This window comes from Protopterus annectens, chromosome 12.part0, assembly GCF_019279795.1.
Source record: "Protopterus annectens isolate FY-2018-M chromosome 12.part0, PAN1.0, whole genome shotgun sequence".
NCBI classification, from domain to species: domain Eukaryota; kingdom Metazoa; phylum Chordata; order Ceratodontiformes; family Protopteridae; genus Protopterus; species Protopterus annectens.
In genome coordinates, this window is record NC_056746.1 from 178,333,163 (window position 1) to 178,356,286 (window position 23,124).

Genomic DNA, 23,124 nt, shown 5'->3' on the forward strand with positions numbered 1-23,124 from the left:
CCTTCTCACTGAGTTTTAATCCGTGACTTTCACACCAGTCATTTGTTTTAATTGGACCCTCTTGTAGGATGATGGTGTTATGGGGGGATCTATGATAGCTCCCAGTTTACAGTCAACTGCAAACTTGGTGATCCAGAAACCTTTGACATTAGACTTGACTTCTGAGAAGTAGATGCCAAAAAGGAGCAGGCCCAACAGGAGCTCTGGAATAGTCTGCAGTTGACCAGTCTCCTGGTGGAGGTACTCTCACCAATCCTGATTTCTTGGGTCCCCCCCAATTATCACTGGGGGACAGGTCTGTGAGCCAGCCAGCAATTCATTGAGTTATGTAGGGATTTATGCCTAGTTCTGACAGTTTGTCAACAATATCTGAGTGGGGTATTGTATGAAATGCCTCGGACAGGTCACGATATGAGACATGCACCATTTTCTCCTCATTCATAGCCTTGGTGACCCTCTCAAAGAAGTCTACCAAGTTAACAAAGCCAAACTGGGATAGGTCCAGTGTCTGTAGGTTGCCAATGTCCTTGCTGATCACTTGCATAATAATTTATTCCATGGTTTTGCACATTACACCTGTCAGACTGATAGGTCTGTAGTTCCTGGGGTCGGTTGATGAAGAGGGGTGATGGTTGTGGCCCTCCATTCACCTGACATGTAACCTGTTTTGAATAATGCCTGAAGCACTCCTGCTAACTCATCTTTTAGGCTATTTAGGAGACAGCTTGGGATATTGTTGGGGCCCATTGAAGCAGTGTTGTTGGCCTTAGTGGGCGCTGTAATGACCTGCTCCCCTGTTAATAGTTGGGGGGATATGCTAAAATGGATTTCACAGGGGGTAGTAGGGGGAAGGGAGTGGGAGGTGAAGTTACAGCTAAATTTATCAGCCAGTAGATTCACATTTTCTGCTGCGTGCACTTTCTGTGGCTTTAAACCAAGTCTTGGTAACAGCACAGATGTCTACATTCTGTGGAATGAGGACAGCTTGTAGGGTGTGTAGTTCCTTGCTTAGGCTCATAGCATTGAGCAGTAATACCTTAAGGCTGCTTTGAGTTTTTTTGTTGTTGTGGTTGTTATGTTGGTAGTTTTGTTATTTTGACATTCCCTAAAAAGACTCTAAGGAGGTAGACAAAGGTTTAGGGAATATCTGAAAGCCCAGGGGAGACAGACAAGTGGGCAAAGCAATGTGGTCCTCAACCATGTCCTCCCATGCTGATAGATAGTGGATCCCCATGCATTGACACTAGAAACTAATCCAATTATTAAAACCAAACATTTTTCTGTTCCTGCTGTGGCATCATCCTTGGTGAAGGCAGAATGCTGCTCAATACAGGACATGTACCTGTCTGTGACACATATTGTGAGAGACCCATTATGTGTCTTTTCCTATAAGGTACATCTCAGGTCGTTTTCACCCACATGGACTATGATTGAATCATATTGGTTCCTGGGGTGCAGTCACGTGAGTATGTGTGTGATAATGTGGATCCTGGTTCCAGATAGGCAACTAACCTTAATCTTCTCCTTGTCCGGCCTGGTGAGAGAGGCATCTGTGTGTTGTGCAATAGAATCCCCTATGATAAGAATGGTAGGTAGGGTGTTTGCTTGCCTTATGGACTTTGTTCTTGGGGGATTATTGGATGTAGACTTTAGTATGGTGTTAAGTGTTGCTTTTTGTGTGTGCTTTAGTGATTGCTGAGGATAGGTGTTGCTGTTTGATGGCTTAGGAGGTCTTTGTGATTTGGGAAGGTTTCTTTTAAGTGAGTCAGCATAAGAAGGTCTATGTGTGTGGTGAACACTATGTATGAAGCAGGTAGTGTGTGTTTCTGCTTGGCAACCTTCTTTGTAAGTGAGAGTTTTGTCTCCAATAAAGTTATGTATGTATGTCTCTCACCCACTGTGTTAGTTTCTTTAAGGATTAAAAAATTGTGTGAGCACATGAGACAATTGCCATGTTCTCTCAGGATGCCTATATCTACTAAAGTGGCCACAGAGACATCAAGAAATTGCATATTCATGTTGTCAAGAACTGTGTTAGGGTTGGGCTGTTATGGTTCAGGGACTTTGTACTGAGGTCGCCTGAGTGATATCTAGGGTTAAGGCTAGATGTTAGTTAGTGCTATGATCTGGTATTAGTGCTGTTCAGTGCACTAACTAGCTGCCCTACGCTTAGCTCTGTGCAGTCCCTTTCTGTGTTGCAGGTTAAAGTCCTAAGTACTAGCTTTATAGGTTTGCTGCTATACGGGGTTCTGCCAAACACCATTGTGCAGTGAACAGCTCTGCACAAATGCCTATGGAGGTAGGTAGTAAGCACAGACATGTCTGAGTTTTGTGTAACTGGAAACTAATTGGTTGTAGATAATACATATAGGGACAAGTGCCACTAAGTAAAACAGGTCAGAGCCATTTTTCAGAGAGACAAAAGGGTTTTCTTTCATGGAGAGTCAGCAAGGCAATAAACACTGTTGTCAAAAGAAACAGAGTAGACAAGATGTCAGAGTGACGTGGGGAAATGTGACACAGGCAGTCATTAGGGGACAGAAGTAGATGTATGTGTTTGATTCTGTATGAGCTGTCAGCGAGACCAGCTGCATAGATTCATCGGTAAATAATAGGCTAGCTGCCCTTGGTGGTCATTTTAAGCCCAGCTAATTTCCCTTTTTATGCTCAAATTAACCTATCACATTTGGTTAGAGATTGCCCTTACCCATCCTGTGGTCAATAATTATTTATTACCCATAATGAGAATAACTGGGATCATGCACAGATAATTTAAGGGGAGACCTCAACGGATAAAGCATTTAGGAGCTGTGTGTGTCCATTAGTAGTACAGGGGGCGGTCCTGAGGTAAATATTCTGTTTCCCATCCATAAAGCTAAGTAACACTTGAATATGGACAAGGATGAACTTTCTTTTATGTGAATAGGGAGTTTGTTCCAAAGCAGCGTTATCCTCTGCAAGATATACCTCTCCCTGTAAACCATTCTGTTTAGGTTTAGATCCCTAGACCAAGTATTACTGATGCCATTTTACTTGCTGATGTGCAGTAAATCCATCAGTACTAGGTCAGAAAATGTTTTGTATGCCAGACACAGGTCACATCTTAGCAATCTATGGGATACCAAATATAGTGACAGGGGTTTGTGTCAGTCCATGTAAGACATGTTTAGGCCTTGTATCCTTTTAGTAAGGTGTCCCTGTTGGTGTTCCAGTTGTTGTGTATGTCTGGACAGATACATGCCAAAGGGGACATTATAGTCAGTGATTGGCCTAATGAGGACTGAGTAAAAGGGAACAATGACATCCCTAGATCTAGATACATTCCATTTGTTTATAAGCTCTGCAGTATAGAAGGACTTTCTTACAACAATGGGCACATGTCAGTCCAAAGTTAGGTCACTGTCTAAATAGTTCCCAAATCCCAAACAAGTGGTCAGCTCTTAAGGTCATATTGTCAGTGTGGTAGTTCCCTGGGGTAGATGACTTCCTAAAGGATAGAATAATATTTTTCGACATTTAGTTTCAGTCCATGATTTTGGCACAAGTTATTTAATTGGGACAAACCTTCCCCTACAGGATGGCTAAGTAATTTGGGCCAGAGCCCTTTAGTATTTGCTTTTACTTCAGAAAGGTAGATGCCAAACAGGAGAGGTCCCAGTACAGAACCCTGGGGGACTTCACTGGTGAATGGCCTCTTTGTGGAGGTAACTTCCCCTGTCTTGATTTCCTGTGTCCTATTTGTTAAACCAGTTGGCAATCCAACTAGTGACATAGGGGTTTATTCCCAGTTTATTTAGCTTTTCTACTGTGCCTGACTGGGGAATTGTGTCAAAAGCTTTGGCCAGGCCGAGGTATGCCAACTGTACTGTTTAGCCTTCATCCATTGCTTTGGTGATCTTATCAGAAAAGTTGACCAGATTCTGTAAGTATGACAGAATGCATGGCTATGATAATTAATGGTGCACTGGCCATGGTTGAAAGGCATGGAATTGATTGGGTGATGTGTGGAGAACTACCAATAAGATGGTTGAAAGGCATGGAATTGATTGGGTGATGTGTGGAGAACTACCAATAAGATAAGATCGATGTCAAGCACAATCTCCATGCATGACAAAACTAAAGTTACATATCAATGGATGCATCTTTGAAAGAGATGCAATGTTGGAAAGGGGTGTTACAGATACACAACACTAGAGGAGGTATTCAGACAGTAAAAAGAAAGGGGAAGAGGACCGATAAAATAACAAAGGAACAAACAGGGCTAACTTGTGGAATGGTGGGTTATTATTAGTATGTGTTACAAATGGTATGACTAGGAAGATGAGGAAACTACAGACATTGATGAAAGGCATAAGTGTTAACATTGCTATTAACACACAATCATGGGCCAGTAACCAGGGCTATTTTTATTTTTGTGTATGCTGTTTAGGACTTAGGGAGTGGGTTGAAATGAAGCTTAAATAAATGAGAGCATGAAATAATAGAATGTGGAGAAAAGTCCATCACTCCGTGAAAAGCTGAACGGAATGGGCAGGATGACATCCTTGCTCATGTATTCTGGTAGTTATGGCTCAGGACGTAGGTGAATGCTAGCGGACAGATACAGTGTGGCATCAGAGTGATACATGAAAAGAGGAGGATTAAAACTGCATGGCTGAATTATTCAGTAGAGTAGGAAAGAGAAGATCATAGTCAAGGGGGACTTTGAATCTGACAAGCACATATAGGGAGATTCTAAGCCCTAGGGTACTGAGAGAGCAGCAGATGAGTGAAGGCCTAGACTGGTGGTCCTTCAATTAACCTGTGTGGTAATGTGCCAGTCAGAATAGAATTACAATACCTAAATCTTCCTTAATGGCAGAAGAAGACAACAATGTGCCTCTTTAATCTGCTCTTTACATGCATTCAGTATTCTACTTCCTCCACATCCCTAACTTCCGCTTAGGTCTTCTCCGCCTGGCCTATGTCTTCATGAATGCTAAAATGGAGTCCTGCTCCACAACCCATTCTAGGTCACTCCTTGTGTCCATAACATTCGCCAAGAAGAAACATTTTCACAGATCCAGAGAAAACATGCTTTCCTGCAGTGTTCTGCTTGAGTTCTCCACCTATTCTTTTATTCATGACATCCTTTTCACATCTCTGCAGTGTTCTTCTAGACTTCTCCACCTATCCTTCTATTCATAACATTCTTTTCACATCTCCCTTAGTTGATCTTGTGTACCCATGTCCTGCACACTCTTGTTTCTTCTTGTCTGTAGTAAGAAAAGCTTTATCTTGCCTAGTCTCTGGTCATATCCTTTCCCCTCCATCACACACGCAGTTCTGGTGGCTTTTCTTTGGACTCCTTCCAGAAGTCTGATGTCCCTCTCATTGTATGGCATTCAGAACTGCACTCAGTACTGAAGATATGGCCTGATTAGGGCTTGGATATGCAAGAACATTATTTTTTTGATTCTCAAAATTATCCCTCTAAAAATGGATCCCATTATTCCATCCCACCACTATGCTCCTGGTTATCCAGTCCAGGTGTGATCAACATTCTCAGATCCTTTTCCTGCTTTGTTGCCTTCACTTCCAGTCAACCCCACTGGCACTTCACAACAGGGTCTGAGTGCCGTGCTCTGTATTTGTTTGCACTACCCCACTGGCACTTCACAACAGGGTCTGAGTGCGGTGCTCTGTATTTGTTTAAACTAGCCCACTGGCACTTCACAACAGGGTCTGAGTGCTGTGCTCTGTATTTGTTTAAACTACCCCACTGGCACTTCACAACAGGGTCTGAGTGCGGTGCTCTGTATTTGTTTAAATGACCCCACTGGCACTTCACAACAGGGTCTGAGTGCGGTGCTCTGTATTTGTTTAAACTACCCCACTGGCACTTACAACAAGGTCTGAGTGCCGTGCTCTGTATTTGTTTGCACTATCCCATTGGCACTTCACAACAAGGTCTTAATTCCCATCCTCTGTATTTGTTTACAATATCCCTCTGGCAATTCACAATGGGGTCTGAGTGCCGTGCTCTGTACTTGTTTGCACTACCCCACTGGCACTTCACAACAGGGTCTGAGTGTCGTGCTCTGTATTTGTTTGCACTATCCCATTGGCACTTCACAACAAGGTCTTAATTCCCATCCTCTGTATTTGTTTACAATATCCCTCTGGCAATTCACAATGGGGTCTGAGTGCCGTGCTCTGTATTTGTTTAAACTACCCCACTGGCACTTCACAACAGGGTCTGAGTGCCATGCTCTGTATTTGTTTAAACTACCCCATTGGCACTTCACAACAGGGTCTGAGTGCCGTGCTCTGTATTTGTTTCCACTGGAACTCAGCTGTCATCTTTCAGTGCTGACCCTTTCCAAACAGACTGTTCCTCCACTCTGTATTGCAAGCCCTACAATGATATAAGCACAGAGTTTGATCCTGGTCCTTCATTATTTTACATATGTGTAAAACAAATACAATGAAATGTAATGTACAGAGTTCTGATTACCATGGTACTTTGCTTATCACTGTCCTTATTCATGTCCCTCCCACAACAAATATCTCTGTCTTACCATAGTCATGCAACTATTAAACTCCTTTGTTATAATCTAGCATTAAAGGCTTCATGTTTAGCGATCCTTCACTTAGCTCAAAGGCACTGGACTAAGCTCATTTGTATATATGTATGATGACTGTCTCATCACATATGATTTATTGAGGCCTACTACACACAATGTGCTTACTGAATTGTGTTACTGTATCATATATGGCTTTAACTGCCTTCTAAGCTTGAGCATTTAGGTGCTCTGTGTATGAAACCCGCCCTTAATGATTAGGTCTCCAAGCAGAAGGGGCTCCACAGAGAGGACACTGGTAGCCAGGTATACAAGATTATTTAATGAAGGAGTGAAAGGTTGTATAGAAAGTGTGAACCCTAGGAAGGGTCGAGCATTGTGTAGATGGGGTACTGGCACCATGGGCTAGCCATTCCTTGTTACCTGGTTTAGGTGAGCACACAGATGGAAAGGTTTCCCAAGGAGCCTTTGCAGCATGATTAGTGCATATAGTGTGGTGAGTAGTGTCATACTATTAGGGAAAGGTTTCACATGCTCACATGAAAGGACCCACTCAGTCCCTACTGCAAATGATTTCAAAGTAATGTGTATGTGAGTCTACGGAAAGAACTCCCGAGATGTGAGCTGAAGGGAGTAGGTGTGGTCAGGGCTGAGACTGGTATAGGACTATATTCCTAAAACCACAGTGCTTGTCCCACTAAGTAGGAATGAATGAGTGCAGATGTTTTTTTGTGCATGAGAAAGTATAAGTCATGCAGAGAGTGGTAAAATTATGTCAGTAAGCAGTTCAAAAACAATTGAAAAATAGTGGAGTAAAGAGAAGTGTTAAGAAAATCGGGGGCAGTAGATGGGGCAGGAGAAGTGTGGAGGCTCAAGAGCTAAGCAATAAAATATGAAACAGGAGCCCAAGTCAGGAAACAGAAGTATATATAGTCTGGTTGACTGTAAGAAATGAGTAACAGTCAGTAGTTATTCATAAAACACAGCAGAAGTGCAACAGCATAGAGAAAAACAGAGTGCCTGTAGTAATGATCTTCTTAATAGCAGAACTGAAAGTACAGACTTGGATCTACTTCAGTAGATCGAACTTTTAAATGTTCGAAGCGCATGTGGCTGAGACCGTAACATCGAACATTTAAAAGTTTGAACATTTAAAAAAAAAAAAAAAACAAAACAAATCCTCTTGCTACTTAAATATACCAATTCTGAGATCACATCACATTGCGGAAAAGGGAAATCTTCTCATTCCAAACTGTACAGGGATCTCCATTCAGACCGTTTTAAACTGAAGGGGACCCATTTATATATATATATATATATATATATATATATATATATGGGTCTACTGTATAAGTTCGAAAATACACTTCTTCGAACTCACACAGTAGACGCTGGGTTGCGCAAAAGTGCACTTAATCGAAAGGGCACTTTCGCGAAACCTGCTTCAGCGAACGGGCTACTACTGATGTTTAGTGCAGCAGTTACGGACCTTAGGGTTAGGGCACGTGTCATGGTAAGGGGATAGCTAGTAGGGCTATCCTCTTACCATGACCCGTGCCCTAACCCTAGGGTCCATAACTACCACATCACAGTGGAGGACATAGCATGTTTTCCCGCTGTCCTCCACTGTGGTGCGATCCGTTCATAGAAGCTGTGTTCACGAAAGTGCACTTTCAAATAAGTGCACTTTCGCGTAATTGAGCGGTCTACTGCTCTTTTTCAAATACGTGGTATTCGATGAAAAGCAGTAGACCCATGTATATATATATATATATATATATATATATATATATATATATATATATATACTGCGGTGGTGGTGCTGCAGTAGCATTGTCGCCTCACAGTAAGACATTGTCCTGTTCGATTCTCAGCTAGAGCATCTTCTGTATGGAGACATGCGTGAATGGGCATACCTTCGTTGAAGGTTGTGCGTCAGGGCCAGCAACTCGGCACAGAAAAATCTACTGCCAATCATTAGCAGACCGGAGTACCGCTGTGGCGACCCCTAACCGGGAAAAGCCGAAAGACACAATATATATATATATATATATATATATATATATATATATATATATATATATATATATATATATATATATATATATATATATATATATATATATATATATATATATATATATATATATATATATATATATAGATATATATAGATATATATAGATATATATATATATATATATGGATTCGTTTCACTTCACTGAAAGACCATTTCACTAACACCCATTTAACTGAGACCAAATCACCTAAAGTTCATTTCACCTAAAACTCATTTATATTTATAAAATTTGCTTTTCTGTTGTCTGGTTTTGTTTTACATTATTTGGTAAAACCCAACTAGGTGTGCCCCCACACCGCCCCCAACTATATATACTAACACCAGAATCACACTACAGTGGGGAAAAGGATATATACCTTTGACTTGCCTTAGAGTACTACTTGTCAGTGAAATGAGTTTTAGGTGAAATGAACTTTAGGTGATTTGTTCTGAGTGAAATGGGTGTCAGTGAAACGGTCTTTCAGTGAAGTGATACAAATATATATGTGTGTGTGTGTGTGTGTGTGTGTGTGTGTGTGTGTGTGTGTGTGTGTGTGTGTGTGTGTGTGTGTGTGTGTGGTAGTAGTAGTAGTAGTGGGGAAGCAAGGGTGCGGGGGCGGTATTGCTCCATTCAAAAAGGGATTTTAACATTACAACAGCAACCTTAAGATTAGCTGTATGATTATTACTATTATTATTATTATTATTATTATTATTTTGAATCACAGTTGATTTTATGAAATGTCAGCATTTGTATAATCAGGCTGCTTACTTCTGACAGGGAGCTACAAAAAGAGTTGTTTTTTAAACACCTTTATTGAATTATCACTTTTACACAGGAAAACTTACATTTATATAAAAGTAATCAAACTACAAAAACAGTTTTGTCAGACTATATGTTTTTGAGAATTAGCACTGTAAAATGGATTTCTATTGTTACTTTAAAATCAGGCAGTATTATAAAATCACATCATAAACAAAGTTTTAATAAAGCACCTACTTAAAAATAGCAAAGTAAGCCTGGCAACAGGGAATATAAGTCAGCAAGTTAAATATTCATATGTTTACTAGGACTGCAGTACTTTTCGTTTCTTACAGAAATAGCTTGTTCAATATTGATAACTCAGTGGTGTGAAGGAACCTAACTTCAGGTTAGTCATTTCAAACTTAGAATACTTTAAAAAGTAGCATTCACTTGTACATTAAGAAATAATAAATGTGGTAATAGCACACCTTCAATAAATATTACTAATCATTATTATCTTCTTTCGACTGTTCCTGTTAGGGGTCGCCACAGCGGATCATCTGTTTCCATTTTTTCCTGTCCTCTGCATCTTGCTCTGTCACACCAACCACGTGCATGTACTCTCTCACCACATCCATAAACCTTATCTTAGGCCTTCCTGTTTTCCTGTTACCTGTTAGCTTCATCCTTAGCATCTTTTTCCCAATATACCCAGCATCCCTCCTCAGCACATGTCCAAACCAACGTAATCATGCCTCTCTGGCTTTGTCTCCAAACCTTCCAACCTGGGCTGACCCTCTAATATACTTATTCCTAATACTGTCCACCCCAGTCACACCCAGTGCAAATCTTAACATCTTTAACTCTGCCACATCCAGCTCTAACTCCTGCCTTTTTGTCAATGCCACTGTCTCCAACCCATATAACATAGCTGGTCTCACTACCCTCTTGTAGACCTTCATTTTCACTCTTACAGGTACTCATCTGTCACAAATCACTCCTGACACTCTTCTCCATCCACTCCATCCTGCATGTACTCTCTTCTTCACCTCTCTTCCACACTCACCATTACTCTGAACTATTAATCCCAAGTATTTAAACTCATCCACCTTCGCCACCTCTACTCCTTGCATCCTCACCATTCCTCTATCCTCCCTCTCATTCACTCACATATATTCTGTCTTAGTCCTGTTGACCTTCATTCCTCTTCTCTCTAGAGCATATCTCCATCTCTCCAGAGTCTTCTCCACCTGTGCCCTACTCTCTCTACAGATCACAATGTCATCTGCAAACATCATAATCCACAGAGACTCCTGTCTGATCTTGCCTATCAACCTGTCCATCACCATTGAAAATAAGAAAGGGCTCAGAGCTGATCCTTGATGTAATCCCACCTCCACCTTAAACGCATTTGTCACTCCCACTGCAGACCTCATCGCTGTCACACTACCCTCATACATATCCTGTATCACTCTTACATACTTCTCTGACACTCCCAACTTCCTCATACAATACCACAACTCCTCTCCATGCACCCTGTCATATGCTTTCTCTAAGTCTACAAAAAAACAATGCAACTCCTTCTGACCTTCTCTGTACTTCTCCATCAACACTTTCAGAGCAAACATCACATCTGTAGTGTGCTTTCCCAGCATGAAACCATACTGCTGATCACTAATCATCACATCCCTTCTTAACCTAGCTTCCACTACTCTTTCCCATAACTTCATGCTGTGACTGATCAGTTTAATCCCCTGTAGTTACTACAGCTCTGCACATCACCCTTATTCTTAAAAATTGGTACCAAAACACTTTTTCTCCATTCCTCAGGCATCCTCTCACTTTCCAAAATTTCATTAAACAGTCTAGTTAAAAACTCCACTGCCATTTCACCTAAACACCTCCATGCTTCCACAGGTATGTCATCTGGACCAACAGCTTTTCCATTCTTCATCCTCTTCATAGCTATCCTTACTTCCTCCATGCTAATCCATTGCACTTCATGATTCACTATCCCCACATCATCCAATCTTCTCTCCCACTCATTCTCTTCATTCATCAACCCCTCAAAGTACTCTTTCCATCTGCTCAACACACTCTCCTTGCTTGTGAGTATGTTTCCCTCACTATCCTTTATCACCTTTACGTGCTGCACATCTTTCCTAGCTCGGTCCCTCTGTCTAGCCAATCAGTACAGGTCCTTTTCTCCTTCCTTAGTGTCCAACCTTTCATACAACTCTTCATATGCCTTATCCTTATCCTTCACCACCTCTCTCTTTGCCATGCACCTCATCTCCTTATACTCCCATCTACTTTCTTCATCTCTGACAATCCCACTTCTTCTTTGCCAACCTCTTTCTCTGTATACTCTCCTGTACTTCCTCATTCCACCACCATGTCTCCTTGTCGTCCTTCCTCTGTCCAGATGTCATACCAACCACCTTTCTAGCCGTCTCCCTTACTAGCTCTGCTGTAGTTACCCAGCTATTTGGTAACTCTTCACTGCCACCCAGTGCCTGTCTTAACTCTTCCCTGAACTCTACCTCACAATTACCCTTTTTCAATTTCCACCATTTGATCCTTGGTGCTGCCCTCACACTCCTCCTCCTCTTCTTGATCACCAATGTCATCTTACAAACCACCATCCTATGCTGCCTAACTACACTTTCCCCAGTCACCACTTTACAGTCTCCAGTCTCCTTCAAACTGGCCCTCCTACATAAGATATAATCCACCTGTGTGCATCTTTCTCCAGTCTTGTATGTCACCATATGCTACTCCCTCTTGTTAAAATATGTATTCACCACAGCCACGTCCATCCTTTTTTGCAAAATCCACTACCATCTGACCTTCTGCATTCCTTTGTTTAACACCATACCTACCCATCACTTCCTCATCCCCTCTGTTCCCTTCACCAACATGCCCATTGAAATCTGCTCCAGTCACCACTCTCTCACCCTTGGGTACAGTCATCACCACTTCATCCAACTCACTCCAAACCTTTTCTTTCTCGTCCATCGCACACCCAACTTCTGGAGCATATGCACTAACAACATTCATCATTACACCATCAATTTCCAGCTTCATAAACATGACTCTGTCCGACACTCTTTTCACCTCCAAAACTCTCTTAGCATACTGTTCCTTCAGGATAACTACTACACCATTTTCCCTCCCATTCACACCATGATAAAACAATTTGAACCCACCTCCGATACACTTAGCCTTGCTCCTCATTTAGTCCTCTAATCATTTGAGTTCCTAATAAATATTACTAATAAAAAGTAATTAAATAAATGGAAATTATGAAATATAACAATAGCAGTTATCTCTCTGATAAGTTCCAGTCAGTAAAGACACTCAACAAAGGCACCAAAGCTTTTCATAGTATAAACCTTCAGCTGTAAATTGCAGCTATGTAACTTCAATTTTAATACTACATTTGGCGCAATGTATGCCCAAGTGAATGTTAGTTTAAAGTTGGTATTCAGTGTGACTATAAATAATTACAATGGTCAGAGATAATGGTTTCTGTGTTGGGTTAGCTAATTATGAAAAATTGCTCGTAGCAGACACACTTTTCATGTTCAAAATATATTAATCGCATGATATTAAATAATAGCTTCAATCTTTCTGCAAAAATGGAAACAGTTAAGTATCACTGCAACACAACACTCAGTTTATAGAGTTTCATTCAAGGCAGAAAAGTGTAGATTCCATTTCTTTCTGTTGTATTGCTTCATTTACAGATCATACTAATATCAAACATGCTATACAGGCAGTCTCCAAAATTATAATTATCTGAAATGAGGTAAGTTTGTTTCACTACTGTACGTAAAAGAGTCACAAGTTCCATTCATACTGACATATTTAACAAGTTTATCATTTGCTCAGTAACTGGACAATTGGACATTTATCTCACTTTTATCAGGTAAGCAGTAAAAGAAACGTGAAAAATAAATCATTACCCCCCCCCATTAGCTTTGTGTCCACCCTGATGCAATTTCAGCATACATAAACAATTCCAAAGGTTTAGTTTCCGCTCATTGGCTCAGGGAGTAGAGCAAAGCCCTACTGTCTTAATAGCTTTATTTTTTTTTAAATGTAAAGTATAAAAAATTGGGGAAACAACTCACAGAATTGGGGCAGAGGGTGTGCATTTTGAAATAATTCAGATGAGTCTATAAAATCCAGCTGTGTTAACTGCAGAAATTACTCATGCTAGCAGCTGAAATGCTCTTCAGCACTAATAATGGAAATCATTATTAAAAAGGCCATAGAAATGCACAAGAGAGGCCACGTCTGGGACCATAACATAATAACTAATTCCACAAAGCATATATAAAATTCTTCCAATGTTCTGCTGCAGTCTCATTTGAAGGATGCGTTAATGCTGTCTCACTGTTACTTCAGTGGGGCACTGAAATGTATGATTATAGGCATAAAATTGCAGTTTAAATGGGGGTACAATAATGCATGCCTTCCAGGGACTTCCCAAACGTAATAACTCAAACTATGTTGGCATACGAACAACACTTGCTGACATAAACACAAGTAGAGGCAGCAATTAAATGGACTAGGAGTATAACAGTGAAAAATACCACAAATTTACGCTGCATGTTCAGCTACTGGTAAATGACTGTTGACACAAATAATGATGAATGGAGGGGATTGGCTGCAGTTTAATTAAACTCCAGGTAACAACCTGAAATGCTGCCATAAATCTGTTAGGATACTGCATTTTCCTTTCATGGGAGGCAGTCTGAAGGCAAAAATCATCATCAGTTCAGAAGTCATCGGCATTACTGAGCTCACAGCACATGACACAGTTAAACTTAGCAATATAATCTTACAGAAAATACAACCCTGAATAAGGCAGAATATTCTTCCCAGGAGGCTATGCAGAAGTTAAAAGGAAATGTTTAAATGCTACACACCATAAACTGCACTTTTACAAAAGTGAGAAAATGTTATTTAGCAAGATTTAAAACTCTGAGGTACCTGAAGTGATGTATCTATATTTATATTTAGATCAAATCCTGAGATTCATTACCACCTACATTGTGTACACTGTTCTGAGTAAACAGACAACACAAGCATAATTCATATCTTCTTCCTTCTAATTTTAGTTTTCAGTCCAAAGTAAAAAAAAAATGCCAAATGTATTTCAAGGTACAAGGAAAAAAACGATAAGAATAAAACAACTCCCTTCAAAGATAGCAGTTAAGCACTTTCATCTTACAAACTAATGATCTTCCTCAGAACTGCTTCACTCATTACTTTGCTGGCCTGGTAGGTGAGCAGTTGGTGATTAGGGACCCTTTGTAGTCACAGTCCTGGTGTGAACAGCACCTATAGACAACATGTTTTGGGAGGATAGAAAAAAATGGAATAACTGGATACAACCCACTCAGACATGAGGAGAACATGTGGGTTTCCAGTAGACAGTGATTGGAACTAAGCACCATACCTTGGAACTGTTAGGACAGAGTTTTTAACTAGTTAGTCCCTGTGCTACTCATAGATGCATTCCCAGATCTTTATATTGGCCGGATAATATTTTGCAAAGTCCCTGTAAGTTGTCGGAGATTTGGGATGCATGGCTAGACTTAAAAAGGCCATTGTGTCATTAGCCTAGTAAATTCCTATGAATCTATGAACCTATAAATAGGGATTAGGCAGCCTTACCAAGTTAGTTGAAAAGTATCTAGAGTTTGCATCCATTGCCTAGGTGGACTTTTCATCTATTTCTCATACTTTGACTGCATTTTGTATAATTGCTATTTTTACCAACAGATAACATCTATATCTGGAAGCAGACACTGTGATGGTGGCCAGATGTTGCACTAAACACTGCATAATGCATAGGGCTGTCCATATCTACTGAGTCACCTTGGACAAATTCTCATTGAGCTGCTGAGACTTAATACTATGGTGCTATGAGTATTTGGGAGGATATAAAATCATAAGGAAGTAGCATACAGTTGCCAGAGATAAATGAGCCAATGTGAATGCATCTGAACACTTTGCTATCTGTGCTGCACACTGAAGTGTATCTTTAAGTATCCCATAAGGCTATAGTGCATGTAGAATGTTCTAGGTATAGGACACAGCAGAGACATTTTGTATTTAATGCACCCTTGCACTTTCCATAAGCTGAAATGTAATGCAGGTTGTTCTTGGCCATATTTTGCATGCAAGATAGCAAGGGTTAATATAAGTTTCATGTGCCAGAAGCAACATATTGGTAGGTTTAGGCTTTTTTTTCTATGAAACTTCAGTTTAGTAGCAGAGCTAGGGAGGGATATGGGGTGTCTATCCCAGGTGCAAGCTGTTATGGGGCAAGAGCAGCACCTCAGACGAATTGCTGATTGAGTGCAAATGAAGTGCTCGCATTCATTTAAGCAGCCACAGCTGATATCATGCCTGACTAGGTGAAGTTATGATAGTAATCACAATAAAGAGTTAGTATAAGTTATTGGCCACTGTTCTGCAGTTCCAAGGATCCCCAAGCACCTTATGTTATGGACCTCAATTTTGGGTTGAAAGGTGTAAGCTTGTGAACTTTCTAGAGTGGCAGAATTGCTTACTTCTGGTGATATGTTTTTCAGTTCAGAAACACTCAGTAGTATTGGTGGAGGTGTATGAACTTTCTTCTACTCCTCTGTTGATAAACATGATCTAGTAATCTGTTTTGACTTTTCTGTTGATGTATACCTATAGGCACTTCAGCTGTTGATCATCAGTTTTGTTCTGACATTTGTAGACCTAGTTTTCCAATTATCAGCTTTGGGTCCTCACTACATAAATTATGGAACTATCAATATGCATTTCTGACATTTATAAACAATCTGTAAAATAAGATTCAAGCAACAAATGCAAATTCTTAAACCGATTCATGAGACAGGGTAAAAGCTATGACCATTTGGAAAATGTAGGGATAAAACATTCAAGACAACTTAAATGTTTTAAGTTGATGCATTCAGACTTACAACTGCCATTATACCAGCATATTTAGCTTAAACTGGTTTGCAGTCAATGCCTTGAGACCATTTTATGAATATGATAGCTTTTGAATTCCAAATTCAGGTCAAAAGGCTTTTGTTTTTCATTCCAAAATTAATTTAGCATTTTATGTGTAAAGCACCTTGTCACAAAGTAAGAATTACTTCATTAGGCAGATAATACAAACAATCCCAATAAAAACATTAACAGCTATTGAAGTTTTGAGTGAGTCAGGCTATTGACATATTGACATAGTTTATAGTTGCATAACTTAATTCTATGCATCATGTTTAGCATGCTATCTTTCACTACTGTGATTCACATGCTTGGATGACAGTAATGACAGGTGGCTTAGAACAGAGTTGCTATGTCTTTGAGTTGTGCACTGATGTGCAAAAAGTACAACAGTGCCAAAGAGTGAAGTGCTGTGTAGCAAAATAGTGCTACACAGTGCCGGAAAGAACAGCTATTAAATAAGGTTTGATATGTTTTTGTACCTTACTAAGAAACTGTTGCTTGCTCCACTGCACTCTGTCATCATGCTACAGTCATTTATAAGCTTTTTATTAATTTAGCATGATGGTACAGCTGGGGCCATTGCTATATTATGGTAATAAGGTAATTTGGAGCTGTAAGAGCTCCTATTGGTGGGAGCTCGGCAGTGTCACTTTGTGGAGGCAGGGAAAGTCAGATTGTGGAACCAGGCTTGGTTGCTCCATGGGGAACACCATAGATTGTATTTTTTTTTCTTTACTTAAGTTTTGATGTTGCTGCTCAGTTCTGTATTCTAAGCAACATAAAAACAGGGAAGGGGGATCGATGTGGTCTCATGTGGTATACTAACTGCAGGTATGCACTTATGGTCCTATAAATTTTGTGTTTGGGATGCCCTGTAAGCAGTTGGTATAGTGTATCTTTATCATTTGCATGTGTACTCCATGTATCAAGCACTGTGGATGCACAATGGGCTAAGGCTATGTGAAGTCTTACCCATAATGCAACTGTCTTTGAGAATCACAAAAGGCTTTAGTACATCATGCCATCCATACTTAATGGGGCACAATGTTCATGAATCCTGCCAATAAACTTAATCTGGTAAACCAAGTATATTGCCTTTGGTCAGTTTTCAGTATTTTTGATGGCACAGATTCATTAGTTTGGACACTCTCCAAACTGGTGTTACAGGTCTTAAAGCATAACAGCTTGAGCTGAGAGGTATTTATGTCATGTGTGCTTGATTCATTTGTCAATAAGATTATAGTTCTCATTGTTACTGAATGGATGAACATCATTGACTTCTTTATGACAAATGAGACAGATTTTATATGACCTGACAGAGATCAGTATTTTTCTGAGTTCTGGTGACCTCAAATCCCCCAACTGGGAGGTTAAAGGGTCTTGCCCCTGCAAAAAAAAAAATGTTTTTGCACGATTCATTTGCTCATATCTTGACAAAAATTAATGCACGTGGGTTGCAAGTATATGTTTATTCGGGTTCATAATTTATGAGCTGTTGCCAAGCTTTTGTGATTAAATCTTGTATGAACTCCGGATACAAGATTGATTCTTTTTTTGACGCATAACTTGCAACATAGATCATTTTTAGATTGCAATTATCACAGTAGATGTCAATGTTTATATCTAGCATTATTTTTCATTTGCATTTCAAAAAAATATTTTGCATTATATATTGAAACCATATTTACAGGAATTCTTGAAAAGTTTATTATTGCTTTTCATAAGATCACAAAACTGTATGCTAAAATCCGGGCTCTAAAATTTAAAACATACTATTGTTGTGAGCCTGTGATTAAGAAAGGCATATCACTAGCAGGATGCCTAAAAATGACCATTTTCCCCACTCATAGGAATTCTTCACAATCCTTGGATCGCCCTGAAGTTTCCCAGTGGTGGAGGCCTTAGCATGGAATGCAGTCCCACTGGTAGAGTTGCATGCTGATGTGGCAATCTGGAGAAGAGGCCAATACTAGTTAGCCATGTGTTCTTTCCTGGAAATGCCTACAGCTCCAGATTTATGCTTCCAAGTGATTCAGTTAATTGCTCAGCTGTGTATTTTTTCATTGTAGGAGGAAAGAGTGCGCACCATGAAAAGACAGCAGTTATTCATTCACTACATGATGTTGTCACAGTAGAGCCTGGGTGTTAGTGTGGATGCATGTGTGTGTGTGTCTGTGTGTCTGTGTGGAGATGAATGAAGCCATATGATTGTGTGTGTGTGTGTGTGTGTGTGTGTGTGTGTGTGTGTGTGTGTGTGTGTGTGTGTGTGTGTGTGTGTGTGTGTGTGTGTACGCTCGCATGTGTGTGAGTGTAGGGAAGGTGCCTTTGCCAAAACAATGCATGGGTTGACAGAGAAAACACTACCAATATTAGGTCTGGCAGCATTAGTGTTAAACAAAGATGACTCAGAGACATATTAATGAGCTGATAATGAGGTCTTTCTTATTGTGACCTTAGCTGTCTCTGAATTGCATTTTGTCAAGATCATGCAAGTTGACCAGCAGGAAATTTATGCAAGTGGTGAATATCTTTCTGAATCCTAGGAATAGTAAATGTAACTTCACTTACATGTTTTAAATACTTTGTCAGACTCACAATATAACAATTTCTTCAGAGCACTTCATACATGACAACTGATACTTTTGGACAAGGGGAAATTTTTTCAGTCTTAGATGACATTTTGTGCTCATTTTACTGTGCAATTGCTAAAAAATCAGTACTAGCAGTAAGATAAAATCCCATTTGTAATGTATATAAGTAGTGAGTGCCATTTTAAGTAGTAATTCTGCTTAAGGCTAACTTCCATGTTGGGTGTCATGTGGTCCTTGCTACAGTTGTTGCCATAACAGTCTGCTACATTTTGGCTAGTAGAGTGACCATTACCTCACAGTTGTTGCTGTATTTTGGCTAGAAGAGTGACCGTTACCTCACAGTTGTATTTTTGGCTAGTAGAGTGACAGTTACCTCACAGTTGTTGCTGTATTTTGGCTAGTAGAGTGACCGTTACCTCACAGTTGTTGCTGTATTTTGGCTAGTAGAGTGACCTTTACCTCATAGTTGTTGCACAGCTTGATAGCCACATTCAGACATCCGGGAGACGGTATGTGAGAAACTTTTATCTTTGCAGATATTGCAGCAAATTAAGAAATAAAACAGAATCATATGACATCTCATATGAATTATAGCCTTATGGGATATTTAAAGACAAACTGCAGCATACATTGCAGAGAATAAATGGTACCATATGCATCCAGACCAGTTCTAGCAGGTTTTTATTACAGGACCTGATGTATTGCATTAAGTACCACAGAAATAAGCCAGATGTTGCAAGTTGTTGGGTCATGTTTGAGTAACACTTATGGTTTAACTTTTTACCTGTGGAAGGGGTATGCAAAATTATTCCAACAAAATATCTGTAGGGCATAGGCATGTTACCATCATAGAATAAACCTGACAAAGAAACAGAGTAACTTGAAAAAATAAAGTTAACACTAGACCACACAGAGAAATTTTAAAGTCCAAACAGTATTCCTGTTAATGAGACAAAAAGGGGGAGCAACTACAGACCCTGGGAACTATCACCTCATTAGACTGTCAAGTCTGGTATTCAAAGCGCATCAACATGGACCTGCTTAACAAAGATATAGGCAATCACCAAACCCTTGACCCCACACAGTTTGGCTTTGTCAAGGGCAGATCCTGCCTGTTGAACCTGGTTGACTTCTTCAAGGCAGCCACCAAGGCTGTGGATGAGGGTAAGGCAGTGCATACAGCCTACCTCGACCTGGCCAAGACCTTTGATACCATTCCCCACTCAGGTATCATTGAAACTCACCAAACTAGGCATCAATCCTGTTCGCTGAAGACTGCAAGCTAGGAGTCATTATCAACTCCCCAAGTGATGCAGACATCCTATAAAAGGGCCTCTCTGAGACAAATGACTGGTGCCGGAATGATGGCCTGAAGCTTAACACCAAAAAATGTGTTATCATCCCCTTTGGAAAAAACTCAGTTCCCATGAATTACCACATTGATGGGAGCCCACTGAACACTGAAGGGGCCATAAGAGATCTGGGCACTCAGGTCAACAGCCACCTCACCTTCGAGAACCACATTGCCACTGGGGTCAGAAAGTCCTTCTACGTGGCACATTTTAAAACCAAAGGTTTTGCATCCAGGAAGAAAGAGGTCATCATCCCTCTCTACTCATCCCCCATTAAACCAGTCATCAAATATAATGTCCCATTTGGCATGGACCTAACTAGACACCTACAGCAGCTGGAGCGACCACAAAAGTACCTCATAAAAAGGATCCTAGGCCTTAAACACATCTCCTACATGGACAGACTCAAGAAACTTCAGCTGTTCTCAGTCTCTTATCATCTGCTTAGAGGTGATCTCTGCTTGACTTACAAAGCCATGTCCGACCCAGCCGTACTTGAAATGCTACACCTAAAGAAATCTCAATCCCCCCATGCCACATGCTCCAGAGATCACAACCTCATTACCAGAATTAACAGAACATGCTGGGGGGACAGGTTCATCTTCCAACGACTGCCCATACGCTGAAATAAGCTTCCTATTCTTATCAAGCAGAGCACCTCACTGGCCCTCTTCAAGAGAAATCTTGATGAGTGGTTGGGTAACAGAAAGTTCATTCCAGGGATCATTCCAGTTGCACAACTGGATATGGGCACTGTGAACTAACATTGGGTGGCACTATGCCCAGGCAATTTTTTTTGGGCTAGGCTTGTAAAGGCTGCAGGGACATTAGCCTAGTACACACCTATGAACCCATGAAAAGAAAGTAACTGCAAAATGGAATGAAAAGCTGACAAAATGGCAAGCAAACAAAGGAACAGTGCCAAATCACCAAGAATGACAACATGATGAAACGAACAATAAAAACTGACAGACTAGCAATAAAGTGAAAAACAAACCACTCCATGGTGAAATGATGAAGAATTAAAGCTTTTCAAATAATGAAGCTACTTACCTTTTAATTACAACAGCAAGCATTTGTAGCAGGATGAATAAGCTTCAGTTACTGCTACTGTTTTGACTACAGTAATATATTTGTGGCATCACTTCTTCCACTTAGTTCATCAGTGGCCTTATTTCTACAGTGCAGTTTGACAGAAAAGTAGAAACAGTGGCTGAAAAAAAAACAAACAAAAAAAATCTCTCTTCAGTGTTGCATCTTGCAAAATAGAAAAAGTAAGAAGGTGCAACTCACTATATTTCTTCACTTTACTCCAGATGATGCCATAAAGGAATTAATGCATTTAATGTTACTAAAGTGCTACTATTCAACTGGCATAAAATACACATTAACCTGATACTGTGACATTTTTGTCACTTATTTTTACAAGAAATAAAGGATCATATTAGTCTCCTGTTACCTGGGCGGCCACAGTGGTGCAGTGGTTAGCATTGTCACCTCACAGCAAGAGGTTCTCTGGTTCGATCCTCGGCTGGGGTGCCTTCTGTGTGCAGTCTGCATGTCCTCCCTGTGGTTGCATGGGTTTCCTCTGGGTGCTCCGGTTTCCTTCCACACCCCAAAGACATGCTGTACGTGGATTAGACACTCTAAATTGGCCTTAGGCGTGAGTGCGTGTTTGTGCCTTCCGTGGAAGTTTGGGCACCGGGCTGGCAACTTGACACCATAAAACTCCACTGCCAATCATGAGCAGACAGGTGATCTGCTGTGGCGACCCCTAACTGGGAAAAGCCAAAAGTAGAAGATTAGTCTGCTGTTACCTATGCAACTTAGTTGAGGTAAAGAGCTCAAAACTGAATTTCGAGAACTTCATGATTCACTGCTGAGGGTCAAAACTGTTTGTAATATAAGGAATGATTAAGTGAGAAGCAAACATTTATCAGTCTTGATAAAGCTGTTAATGTGAGTACAGCAACAGAATTAAATGTGAAAGTGGATATGCAGACAGTGAATCTGGATGTATGCAAAATTAAAGGGATGCAAAACAATCTGCTAAAATATAGTCTGTATACATATTAATCTTATAAGATACAGTAGAAGTCAAATGCCAGTGAAAGGCTACAGTCATGGTAGTGCAATAAAGTGATTGTTTGAGATATGTTTACCTGCATGAGGTGATCCTTTCAGCAATATATAAAGAATGCATAAACTGTGGCTTGTTGAACCATTTTTTCTAAAATGTCTAACAGAAAAATGAGGAAAGGTAAGCAGAGAAAATGTTTCCAAATAACTGATGCTTTTTATAACACGTAGCCAAATAAATCATTGAGAATGCAGCTACTGCTTGGGTAGAAATTCAGCAGTGTTGCCACCAAGAGAATCACTGGACTACTGTCCTGTTCATTAACGGAAACATTTGTTTTACTTTTGGTATTGGTGCACAAACATCTTAATTGGGAATGCATTCTGAAATCTGGGCTTGATAAGCACTGAAAGAAGATTTAAAGCTATGCTACTGGCATATTCTAGTTATAAGCAAATACCACTGGATCTGAAGGAAATGTGTCACATTATTAAAATAAACTTAACAATGTTTTATTTCAAATTGTGTCACTACAATAGCAAACTATTTTGGACAGAATGACTTGTAAAAAGTTGGGTACAATTAAAGTCCCTTCTAAAAAAAAACTAATTTTTATCTTTCGACTTTTTTTTTTTTTTTTTTTTAAGAGTTAGCTTTCGAACAATTTTGTACTCAAAGTTTTGTTAAACATATAAGCACTATGCAGTTGTA